Source organism: Heterocephalus glaber, unplaced genomic scaffold, assembly GCF_053883595.1.
Source record: "Heterocephalus glaber isolate CG9 unplaced genomic scaffold, H.glaber_assembly_v1.0 deba00001457, whole genome shotgun sequence".
Taxonomy (NCBI): domain Eukaryota; kingdom Metazoa; phylum Chordata; class Mammalia; order Rodentia; family Bathyergidae; genus Heterocephalus; species Heterocephalus glaber.
In genome coordinates this window covers 10,391,694-10,405,315 of record NW_028258305.1, presented here as the reverse complement: position 1 = coordinate 10,405,315, position 13,622 = coordinate 10,391,694, and the positions used below count along the sequence as shown (strand labels likewise).

Sequence of the window (13,622 nt, the reverse complement as noted above, 5' to 3'; positions counted from 1 at the left end):
CCCTCAAATTTGAACTTCATTAGCTTTATAATACAATTGATGGATTAACAGAACAAGAAAAAAATTTAAATTATCTGGAATTTGAGTACAGAACTTCGCAGGAAGAATATGGTTTATGACATATCTTACACAAAAATTTTTTACTACCTACCATTCATGAATAACACTTATGTGACATCATCTGGGTTTCTTCAGTTATGCCAGTAAAATCTGAGTTTGTTGGCTCTTATTTCATTATCTTACAAAACATTTCAGAACCACTAACTAATAACCCTTTGACATTAGGAGAAGGCAGCATGTTACCATAGGAAATTTGTCTCTTAGAGTACATATAAAGTCATAATTGAGGGTTGAGAGGCCACAGGTTTTTGTTCTCGGTGTTATTAACATTCTCACTTTAAAATAAAGCCTAGAGAGGAGCAGCAATTTGCTGGACTTCCCACAAGCCATCAGTGGCAGAGGTGAGTTCAGAAAAGAGACCTGTGGACAGCCAGTCCAGAGCCATACCCACTGAGTTCAACTCCACCTCAACGTCAAACCTTCCATTTCCAAATCTTCCATTTTCACTGGGCCAGCTAAAGAATTTTATTGTTGTGGTCACCACTGTTGCTAGCTAGATTAGCATTCTTAGAACTACCTGGTAAATTGTAGTGTCTTCTCGTAGGTCTGCAAGGTGTCCATCAATGTTTACATAAACCTTCTGAAACTGGGATGCTAACTAAGCTTACTTGCTCTGACCACTGAAACCATTTGTGATTGTGCTGCATCCTTCCACTTGTGAGTAATGTGGTTAGCACAAATCTAGGTGCATGATTCTCTACTTTTAAGATACTTCCTCCAGTTATTTATTTTATCCACTCAGAGTGTAAGTGTTCTTGAGACTTTTCCTAGCACTTTGACAGAGAGTAACTTTCCCACTAAAAATACTAGTTTAAGTATAAAAACACATTTTTTAGCTTTATCAACAATATGGCAAGAAAGTTAAGGTTTCTGAGAAGTAAAAAGATAACTGAAAACAAAATCCTAGAGACTTATACAAAACACAAAGTATGATTTGTGATTTTGGGGTACTGATAAACTTAGATAAAGTTGGGTTTCCTTTTTATTTCTGCAGAGATCACATGGGACAGGGGACTAGTGTGTGCAAGGGAAGGAGATGACCTCTAATACATAGCTCTCTTCATAGAGCTGGGATCACAAAGAGTCATGCAGTCCTTGTAAATAGAAATATTATGTTCCCCAAAGAATCAGCAGGATAAATTATTAATCTTGAACCTTGAATAGAGAAAAAACTCTTTTCTGAGAGTTCGTAACACTGGTGGGAGTTGCAAACGGCACCCACTGCACTTAAGTGTGGTCAGTAAAACTTGAACCATGTATTTAAAGTGATGCTAGATCACTAGTGTCTCCAGGTACCTGTCAGGAACAAATACAAATCCTATCTAAAGGAAACTATTTCTATTCAAGTCTCAACAAATTTGCATAAATAATGTTCAAAAGATTATGAATGCAAGTTTAAAAGTTACAACACAGAGAAATCATTAGAAAACATGAGCAAAAAGAATATGATCCTAATCTTTTCTATATTTCAAATTCATGAAAAGAACATAAGCTTAGCTATTTAATAAATTGGAATAGGGACTAAAATTGAGTAAAAGAAGCTGAACATGATAACACATGCCTGTAGTTTCAGGACATGAGAGGCTAGAGGTTCACTTCATATCAGGAATGTAAGAGCAGCCTAGGAACACAAACCCTATCTTTAAAAAAAATGTGTAAAAGGGTATGTAAAAACTATGGAGCAAGTTTTAAATTAACCAAACAGATCAATGAAAGAAAAATATGATAATTAAATTTTAAAATAACACATTTAAAATCAGATTATATATAGATAAAAAGAGAATGAATAAGCTGGAAGATATACCTGAAGAATTGAAGTGTAGTATCGAGAGACAAAGAGACAGAAAACATTACTTCATTATTAACAGATGTGGAGGCAAGAGTAAAAAAATTAAGGCATATCTACTTGGAGCTTTAGTAAGAGAAGAGAGAAGCAACATCTAAATATGAAATGGCTGACAACTTTTTAGAACCAATGAAAACATCCACCCTTTGATTTAAAAAAAGAAAACTCCAAAGGATAAATTTAACAATCCACATTTAAATATATAGCTCAAAATAAGTTAGAAGTAAACCTAATTGTATCGGTAATTACATTTAATCGAAGGAAACAAATAATCCAGTGAAAAATAAGTAGGAATGCATAACACAAGAAGTATAAATAAACCGAATATGAAAATATGGAAAAATGTATCTCATTGTTATACTATCCCAAGCCAGAAAAAAAATGATAGTACAACTTGATTAATATCTGACAAAATAGACAGTAAATTAAAAGGGATTACTGAGATTTTTATAAAGGTAAATGATTTCCATCATAAATAAATGATAAATGTTGAAGAGATAGTTATTATCCTGATTTAAATATTACGTATGTATGCAATACTGAAACATCACATAGAACCCCATTAATATATACAATTTTTATGTTTTATGTTTTTCGTATTGGTTGAAAAATAAATTTAAGTTTTTACAAAGAGTGGTTGGGTAATGATAGAGAATTCAATCCACATAGAAAAAATATAATTTCAAAATGTAAAGTTCTTAATACATATAAACAAAGTCTCATTCTTAATATATATAAAGAAAATTAGAGAAATGTAAGAATAAATAAGTTTATTATCATATTAAAACATTGAATAGTAGCTATCATTAAGAAAAATAAATCAATAAGCATATGAATTTGAGAAACAATTTACAGGCTCAATCTTACTGGACACATATAGAATGTTTCATGTTCTTCTTTTCTACTTTAAAGCAAATTTTAAATGTATATTAGCTCTACAAGAATTTCTAAAAAGCATAGGCTTATTTAACATAACCGTAGTCAGTTATGCCTAATCAAATGATGAATAATTTCTTGGTATCATCCAAAATCCACTGTACTGTAATGAACTTGTCTATGTGTTTTATACTAGGTTTGTTGGAAAGAAGATTCAAAAAGTTACCCTTCCTTTACTCCTCATTTTTGCTCCTTCAGGCCATTGATTGAAGAAGTAAACTGAGAATATTCTTAAATATGTCTCATATTCTTGATTTCTCTGATGTCTTCATTGTGCTATTGTCTAATGTGCTCTTCTATCTCTGTATTCTGTGTAAGTGGAATTCAACTGTAAGAATCAGTAAGATTTCATTTCAATTTTGGAGTGGGGAGATAGGGCCTATTTAGTTAATGTCGCACCCCAACTAGATGGCACCAAACCTGGATGTCTCTGTTAGTAATTTAGAGATTGGCCAATTGGTTCATTTGGTAATTGCCTGATCTCTCCACTGTGAATTTTCCACCAATATTTCTCTTCATAGTTTCATGCATGATGACATTGTCAAAATCTGTTATTTCATTAGGTTTTCCAAAATGAAAACTGTTATTTTCAAGGAAAGATAAAATATCTGTGAAAATTGAATACATTTTTCATAAAACAAGTATTAAGAAATAAATGTATATATCCAAAAATTTGTATCATATTGACCACTTTCCCTCGTCACTCTTAAATTGAAATTGAATTTTTAGAAGATAAATATAAAAAATGTCAATACTCTTCTATTTCAGTCAAACTTAAACATGAAATGAAAAAAATTAAGACTTACCTTGCCAGGCCTATGAACGAATCCGACTTATGAATGTTCTCTGGGAATGGAACTTGTTCATAAGTTGTGTTTTATTCACCTGTGACACAAATATACAGTGTATATTGCTTTGTGCTTCCTAGCAGTCCCCTCCACATCACCACCACTTTTCCTCTTGCTTCCAGACATCCTGGGCTCTGGTTGAGCACTGTACAGTAAGCACACAGCAGCACAAATGTGACAATGTCCAGCAGACACGTGAGCTACTTCCGTGATTTATTCACATCTAAGAATGTTTGTAATGTTGATGTGACTTCTGGGTCCTCTTGGGGTTCTTGCTTGTTCCAGAACTCAAGTCACTATGCCATGAGAAGTAGGGAAAACACATAAAGAGGACATGTAGAAGAGTTCTGGCAAACAGCCCTAACTGAGATTCTTGTTCAAATTCAAATTCAACCTCCAGACAAGTGAATGAATAGCCTTAACATCTGTCCAGCCTCCACCACCACTAAACAGCAACCACACAAGAGACCCCAAGATCTAGCCTAGCTAATGCAGTTACCTCTAGAGGTGTGAAATAAAATAAAAATTTTAAATTATTCTTTTACATCATTAAATTTCAAGAACATATAGTAATAAAACAATAGACACCTAGAATAAGAATCAATATTCTATTATATATTTTGATCCTTACTGACACTTTCAGTTTCTCACACCATAGAAACTATTTGGTATTTACACATGTCTGTCCTATTTATTTCATTTAAGAGTATTACCTCAATGTGGATCCATTTAGCTATAAATGTCTCTAATTTCTCATTTTTTTATGGCTGAGTAGTACTGCATTTTATATAAAAAAAAAAAGCCAACACATTTTCTTTACCCAGTCTCCAGTTGATGGACATTTGGGCTATTTCCAAGTTTTAGCTATTACTAACTGTGGTAATAGCCACAGTGGTATGAAATTCTTTTGGAAAGATACCCAATAGGGGAATAGCTGGGTCTAATGGGACTTCTAATCCTAGATCTTTGAGATATCTCCATACTGATTTCCACAGTGGTTAACAGTGGAGCAGGGTTCCTTTTTCCCCACAGCCCTGCTAGCATTTGTTATTGGTTGATTTCTTGATAGCAGCCATTCTTTCTGGGGTGAGGTGGAATCTCAGTGTTGTTTTCATTTGCATCTCTCGAATGATCAGTGATGTTGAACATTAATAGGTAATGCAAAATAGGAAGAAAAGGTCCAAAGGGCAAGTGGAAGTGGGAGAGGTAGGGGAAAGGAAAGAAGGGAAAGGAATACATATAAGGAAAAAAATAGGAAACAAAGTCTCTGTAAATAGGGAGGGATGGAGGGGTTGAAGGGAGGGCAGGCGAATGGGGCAAAAAGTAAGAACCAAGAGATATCATGTAAAGGTACAAATTCCCAATAATGAATGTCAGCATATTGTATCCCTAAAATGTACCAATAAAATTAATGAAAAAAAAAAGAATCAATATTCTTCTACTTACTCTGAAAAATAGCAATGCATAGTAAAATGAAGTCCTGTCTAGAGGAAAACATTATTAAGCATATATGTAAGCAAGCTTCATTTGTAACATAGTTGGCATTTAAATTAGCAAGGAAAAGACAGATTTTAATAACTGGAGCTGGGGCCAGAAAGCAGTTATCCAATAACAGTGTTTTATAAAATTTAGAAGACAATATAACAGAAAAATTTCAACCCAAAGCTGTGCAGTGAGTAAATGTTGAATTAGCCTATCATTCCCTTATGAAATTTTCTTTAAACATATTATATTGTACCTGCCCATTTTTGGTGGCAGAATGGTTTTATTTAACTTTCAGAAGTATATAATTGTTGCAATATTTTAAATCTAGAAGTAAAAACTACCAACACCAAAGAAAAGTGAGCATAATCTGCTGTCCTTATTTGAATCAAAAGTACCACATTTAGTAACTTGATATGTGCAACATCACAATAATTAACCTTATAATTTCAGAGCATCATTTTAAAAAAGTTAAGTGGCCAAAGGATGTTGCTCTTTTAGGTGTCCACTGTTTTATGTGGAAGCAGTAGATTCATCATTATCCTACCTACGTGTGCTAAATCCTTAAGGTGATGAGAGAATGAAGAAGTTGTTGTCCCTTTATCCTACAGGTGACACTCTTTGGGGATATTACTAGGATGCCATTCCACTTGACAAAAGCACATACCAATTTTAATTGCAGAAAAGGGGAAGACAGAACGGGATGCTTACCCACTGTAAGCTCCGTTACCATCTCTGTCTATTTTGAATAACTGACCCCACTTTTTCTTCTCTTTGCCAGAGTTAGTTGGATGAATACCTTGGCTTTCCATTTTACTTAATCTGCATAGATGGAGCCTAAAATCTCTCCTCCCCCAAACGCCAGGTTTCCAGTGCTTAAATGGTGCTAATGCTCTTGACTGACATGCCATCACATTCTAAACCATTTGATGCCAGTGAATTAGTCAAGTAAGAATGTTTAAGAGAAACGTGACTCCTCTTTGAAGTACTTAAATGCCCCACAACTAACTGCTCACCTCTTTTTCTTCATTGGTCTGCTGTCTCATGAAACAGTGTATTATTATAGATAATCTACAATGAATGAAAACCAAATTATTCTGTATTCAAAATATGCACACATTTGCCAAGTTTACTGAACCTGTGATTTTTCAAAATAAAAGATACAAATATTTATTTGAAAAATGATATGATTAAAGGAGGCTTACTACAGAGCAACAACTACACAGGGCTGTAGAACCAAACTGTAACACCAACAAACAGGTTTTGCAGACAGACACCTATTGTCAATAAGATTAGTTGAACTCAAAATAGTGCCAGGAAACCTCTTTCATGCTTCAACAGAAAGTAATTTGTTTCGAGTAATGATGACTAGTTATGTATAATTATCTGATTATTGAAAAAAAAAAACTTGCCTAAACAACTTTGGTGTGCTGCATTATAAGATTTCATTTACTCTCTGAATTATTTAATGTTTGTGTAGTTCTGAGACAAACTGCACAATTCAAAACCAATTAAAAGATTTGCCCAGATCACCCATAACTTGTAAATTGGCACAATGTGGTAGGATAAATATTGAGTTGGATTTTTATTTTGGGGGAGAGCAGTAAAGTCTTCAAAAATGATGAGGTTTTCCAGAGGAGAATATTTATAAATCATCAGCCAATGAAAATGATTCATGAAATTATATCAATTTTAATATAAAACAGTATAATTTTTATCTCTTGTGTAGGTAGACTTTTAAGATGTATGAGAAAGTGAATTGCTTATACCATGTAAATGAAAATAATCATTCAGTGTCTTGCACAGTCTTGCAAATAAGGAAAAATATTTAGATTCATACACAAAGAAATTTTAGTCATTGTTATTCTTCTGATTTATTTGGAAACAGAATGAATTAAACTAATATTATTTTATATTCAATTGGCATAAATTAACTTTGCTTCTTGGAACAAATCTATTTGAATGTTGGCCCAGTGAGTTTAAATGCTAGAATTTATTTCCTCCCAGGTGAGGTCACAGTTACTTAATTAATTTTTCTAATTATAACACAAAATGAGGATGGCTGTTATTTTTAAACTACTTCATTATTATATAAATTTAAGATAAATAACTATAGGATTTACAGCTGAAGTCATTTTCTTGGACTGACACTAGCAAATGATAATCTGAGAATGGTGGCAAGTAACATAAAATCTTATGAACATGACTTAGGCAAAGGCAGACTTATTTTCCCATGACTAAGGAGCTGAGAAACAGCCAGGCAGCTGATGATAGTGCTCCCTGATGGAACTGTGTTAGGGCTGATACCATAGGAGTTGTTCTTGGCCTTTTCCTCATGAGCTAACAATGACTGTGCCCTTGACACTGTGTACATGTCAAGGCGGGGTGGGGAAGGAGACTGAGGTGCTTACATTGTCCATTTCTTTTATCAGAGAAGCAAAAATTTTCCCTAACTCCTTTCACGGAAGTGTAATATCTTTCATCTTTTCAGTCATCTGTATGTGACACAGCCACCTGTAGTTGCAAGGGTGGCTGTGAAAAGAAATATTTATCTTTATGGTAGAAAAGGACAAGGAAGGAAAAAATTAGATTAGTGAAGCAACAATATTTTAATAATGCCACCATCTAATATTGTAATATTCGAATTATAGAAGAATGATGATTACTTACACACATCTGAAAAGTGTGAATAATATTTCCCTGTGTACCTCTTAGAATTATATGAAGGTGAAATGAGATGATATATATAAACTTGCTCTATAAGCCACTAAGAACAGAACATAGTTTAGACTGACAACATTGATATGGGGACACAACTTCAAAGGAACTAAGCAAGAATTCTTTTAGCTAGGTCACCTCAATTTAACCTTTCCATTGCTCATTATTGCAGATCTGTAAACACAGGTATCCCCAACTCAACACAGAGAATTCTTAAGATATTCAAGAGACATGCAAAATGGAAACAAAGCTTTTGTAAACAAGGAGGAGAAGAGGAGTTGAAGGGAGGGGAAGGGAATGGGAAAAAAAGAAGAGGCAAGATAATCATGTACAGGTACAAATTTCCTATGATGAAAGTTATCATCATGTATACCTAAAATGTACCAATAAAATAAAAGAAATAACTTATAATAAAGGAAAGAAGATAAAGATTATTTAATATAATGTATATGGACCATTCTAGAATATTTTTTAAAACCTATAAAAGGATCCAAAATATCCCACAATGTAAAAGTAGAAAATTTCCTAAAATTAAGAGAAAGTGCTGAACAAGTAGATTAACAAATATGTTCCAGAAACATAAGGATAAAATTTTAGTCTAGTGAAAATATTAATCTTCAAGTAATTTTATTAGAAAAGTATTTTAGTCATCTAGCAGAAAAATAAATGATCAATAGAAAAATGAAGCTATTCTCAAGCTTCTCCAAAGAACACAGTTCCAATAGATCAGCATAGTGGCTTTGAAGACCTCCTGTTAAGAAAGTACGGTCACAAGTGCTCCTAATCCAGGCATAAAAACCGAAACTAGATATTTTTCAGCACACAAGGACTTGGGAAGAACATTGATGAGCCTGTCTTGAAATAAAGAAATATATGAAAATAAACACCACACAAAAAGAGAAGAGTCACACCTCAAAAAAAGGAGAAATGATAGCTAACTATTACCCTTAGGTAATATTGGAATTTCAATTTTGGAGACTTGAGTTTAAATGTTTTCTACCTTGATGATATAAGAATAATGGCATTAAACTGGGGATTTTTTCACTTTTCTAAAGGCAAATCAAACCTTGCTAAATTTAAAGTTTGTTCTAAAACATAACTTCTAACACCTAGTATTTTGTTAATATTTCACTTTTAAACTTATATGTATATTTTTAAAAATAGTAATAAAACATAAAAAATTCGTTTGGAGTTTAGAAAATTCTTATTTGTTCACTAACTTGAAGTCAACTAACTTGACCATTTTTTATAAAAAGCATGTAGAGCAGCTGAGCTTGCAGCTCAGTGGAAGAGTATTTGCCTCCCATGTGCGAGGCCCTCGGATAAATTTCCAGCACCACAAAAAGTATTAAAAATAAAGATAAATAAATAAAAAAGCAGGTAGATTGGCATCTCATTTTAATAAAACTGTTTCACAGATGTGTGTATATATGTGTGTCTGGATGTATCTTGTTGCAAGCAGAATAGTGGACCCCCAAAGATGCCCACTACTTTTATTCTAAGTCTTTAAAAATATTTTTATTCATGGAAAAGAGAAATTAATATTGTAGATAGAATTAAATTTACAGTTAATTATCTGACTTTGAATTAGACAGGACTAAGGGATCAGGCCTAATATAATCAGAAGGGCCCTTAAATTGGAAGAGGGAGGCAGAAGGTCAGCGTGATGGAATCTGAAAAGGTCTATTCTTACTGTATTCAAAAATGACAGAGAGCACAACAACCCAGGAAGGGGGCAGCCTCTAGTGCAGGTAAAACAAGAAAACAGACTCCTCTGGAGGCTCCAGAAAGGAAGCCCATACCTTGGGTTATTTAGCCTCACAGATTTATTAACTAAAGAACTTTGAGATAATAAGTTTGCATTGGGGCTGGGGATTTAGCTCAGTGGCACTGCACCTGCCTTGCAAGCGCAAGATCCTGAGTTTGATCACCAGTACCACACAAAAAAAGTTTGCATTGTATTAGACCACTAAGTCTGTGGGAATGTGTATTTCAATTTGTTTCTATGTAAGTGAAAATATAAGATTGATGTTCAATTAAAGTTAAAGATTTAAATTGATAATATGTAGAGAATTTTAGTACTGATTTTCCTAAGTGATTTAAAAATAAATTCATATATGTTATTTCTATTAGGAAGTCAGACATACACAAAATATATACATTTTTGACAGGTTTATGAGAAATGACAATTAATTAACTTTGTTTAATCTAATATTTTCAAAATATATTTGAATGTACGGTAAAAAAAGTTCTTTGCAATTTAATAGAATCTAGTGTTTCAAGAAACATGCCTGTACTAATGTGCCAGGTATGGTCGCAAGTACCTGTAGTTCCAGCTACTCAGGAGGCTGAGGACACGGTCTCATTATATTGCCCAGGCTGGAGTGCATTGTTTTTATTAATTATGCCCAAACTAATGGTCATCCAATACTGTTCAGGTACTAAGTGTTTCTTATTCACTCCTGCTTATTCAGAAGTTTAGGTGTTATCCAGGATTGGTAACAGTTATAAATCAGATATATTCACCATTCCTGGTAAAAGAATCACATATCACAAGTGTGTGTGTGTGTGCGTGCGTGCACACACATGCATGCATGTGAAAGAGAAAGATATCTAGTCTTAGTTCCTTTATTTCTTCTATATTATCCATAACTACAGGAGTAAGGTTTGATGACACCTAGCTAATGGTCGGTCTTTATAATAGTTATATGAATGGAGCATATTAAGTGAATTTGTCATTGTTTTACTTGCTCATATGGTTATTTGCTAAATTATGCCTAACAATAAGTGGAACATTAGATAAGAACACACAAGATCTGGACAGAGATTCCACAGTTTTTTCAACTCCTTTTCCTTCAAATTCTTTAGCTGGTCTTTGGAATACACGTTGCTGTAGAAATAAAAATAGGTGGGTGTAGTCTGATAAATACATGCGTGTAAAAGGGAAAATAAATAATTTTGTTTTGAGTGTGGTATTGAGGCCTAACTATCATCTTTTAACACATAGATGGAGGCACATATTTGCATTCTTATTTAAGAAATGAAATCGACTGGGAATAAAATTTGACATTATTTTCCCAATACCACTTGCTTTGTTCTTTGAAAATCCTTTAAGAGCCACAGATTAATGGGAAAAAATAATGGATTTAACAAAGAATTTATCCTGCTCTGAAGAATAGTGTTGGACATTAAGATTCCATTTAAACAAAATTTTAATCCTATAGAACTTGCATCTATGGAAGAAAGATATTATCTTGGTTGAATTTTAATAATTTTTTGATTTGGCAAACGAGTACTTATTGACAATTTCAAAGGCACATTTCCTGTTTCCCTGGATGCCAGAAAAATGGTTTATATTCTTGCCTTTCTCCATTTCCAGTCTTTTTCCTTTTCTCTCTTTAAAAAAATTTTAGCTGTAAGGCATTATACTGCTAGTTTTGTTGAAGTTAAGCGGAAACTGAGCTTGCAATATTTATATTTTTGTGAAGAGCAGAAAGTAATAATTTGAAAATAATAACAAATGCTTACAAAAATATTTTTTCTCTTGCTGAACTCCAGGTATCTTTTTTTCTTTGCTTTACTGCTTCTATTACTTTCCCATGCTATGACAGGCCTGATCCTTAAAAGTGAATAGAATTCTTACATGATCATTTGGCAAAATAAATATTCAAAAAATGATAGTTCCACTTTGGTGGATGTCTTAATGCATACTTTGATTGGACACCACAGTTTTCAAAATCTAAGAGAATATACTAACTTGGATAAAAAAACATATTTACAGGGTTCAGAAAAATATATAATCTGCAGAAGCTAAAGGGCTTGATTTTCTTGGCTGGCAAAATATATTTTATGTAATTCCAGAGTTGAAGTAAAGACAAATGAATATCCCCATGGTGTAATCACCTGGTTGAAAAATCAGGTGACTTCCGTCTTCAAATTTTCTTTTAGCACAGTAAGTTTTTATGTTTTTTTATATCTTGGTTGGTAGATGAGTCAATGTTAAATGGTCATTCATCATTTACCATATAAAAGAAAAGCTATTACCTGAAACTCATTTTTACAGTTGCAGGCAAACAGAAATAATCATTTTCAAGGACCTAAAGCTGTTTCTTGAAGAATGTCATCATTTTATCCTTATTTTACTTACTATTTACTTATATATGAGCCAGCTTTGAGAACTGCACCCTTCAAGTTCTAGCTATAAAGAGTTTCTACCAGTTTCCTGCTATTGCAGTGAGGAGAGGAAATTGGACTTTCTAGAAACCAATTTTATCTTTCAGTCAGACTCGAAGAATGAGACCAAAGGCACAAAGGCTCCCACCCTGGATCAAGTTGTGAGGCAGTTGAGTGACTGCTAGAGTGTCTCAGTGTGGTCTGTCACTGCACTATTCTCAGGGTAATCCTAGCTCCTTCAAGCATTTCCGGAATTGTCATTCCAAATATGTGGACTCAATTTTCATAACCATTGAGGACTGTTCTGTTAAGGAAATGAAATCTGTTAAGTTTGAAAAGAGTTAACAATATCATAGTTGGACCACGGTCTTCATGAAAATCAAGAAGAGAGACTTGAAAAGATATGAGCAATCCTTAGAACAGACACCTTGGTGATTTAGAAAGCATGGAAAAGCTCAAAAGTCACCTAGATCTGTTTCAAATCCTTCCTCTGTTATTTAGTAACAGTCTGGACATAGCAACTGATTGAATATCTTCTGGATTTTTTTCTTATGTTCATAAATATGAGGAATAGAAACAGATAAATCATGGAATAGTTGTATGAAATAAAACATATGTAAAAGGGCTACTCAACTGAATGATATGCCACAAGAGCTCAATAAATGCTAGCACATTCCTTGTTAATCACTTCCAGGTCAAATAATTTTTTTGCTTGAATTAGAGCAGCCTGCCCTATTACAACATTTATCAAAGCTTCTGTCCAAATTTCTTCTCCTTTTCCCTTCTCTGACCAGCAGAGCCATACAGGGTGGAACACCCAGGGTTCCTGAGGTTTCTTTCTCTTGAAGTCTAGAACTGAGTTAGGTATGAGCAAGCTTCTCTTTTCCCAAGGCGTTTCTGCACACTATAAATTCCTCTGAATCCATGGTCTTCATTAAAGAGAAAGGAAAAGAGAAAGTTACATTTAGACATTCTTAATATTTCATTTTTCTCTCCAAAGGCTGAAAACCTAGGCTCCACAGCTCCATTGTAAAATCAATAACAATGCCCTCGGGAGTAAAGTAAGCATTTAATGGTCAGTGAGAATGTATTCAAAATATAGCTGAAAAGTAGTTGTTCTTTTAGAATCAATTACTTGGGAAAATGCAGAATAAGAAAAAGTTACATGAAATTATTAATTTTAATAAATACATTTGTATTTTAGTTATCAGAAGAACATCTTTGCACATTTGAAAATTGGAGATGGTGATTCATCTGTTCAGGAGACCTGCTGTTTATTCAACCACGGGGCAATTGTTGGTTTGTGGGCTTCTTGGAGCAATTTTGCAGCACTGTCCCAAAGGTGACCCTCACCTCATCACCTCTACTCTGGGTGATGGAAAGCTACTGGAGAGTCTATACAAGGTGATGTTTGAGGGAGATTAACTGGGAGGCATGAGAAACTGACTATAGCATTTCATCTTTTATGAGATTTTAAGGTCCAGTACTAGGTAGTGGCA

General features: G+C 33.6%; 1 long non-coding RNA gene across 9 annotated transcripts in view; it reads left to right on the top strand.

Annotated features, from left to right (window-relative positions):
* LOC101702303 (uncharacterized) overlaps positions 1-13,622 on the top strand; it is a 610,288-nt gene that overhangs the window by 546,513 nt on the left and 50,153 nt on the right. For all 9 annotated transcript variants that reach the window (XR_015453096.1, XR_015453090.1, XR_015453093.1 and 6 more), the window contains one exon: positions 13,328-13,527. This is a non-coding gene — a long non-coding RNA (uncharacterized LOC101702303). The remainder of the gene's footprint in view (positions 1-13,327; positions 13,528-13,622) is intronic.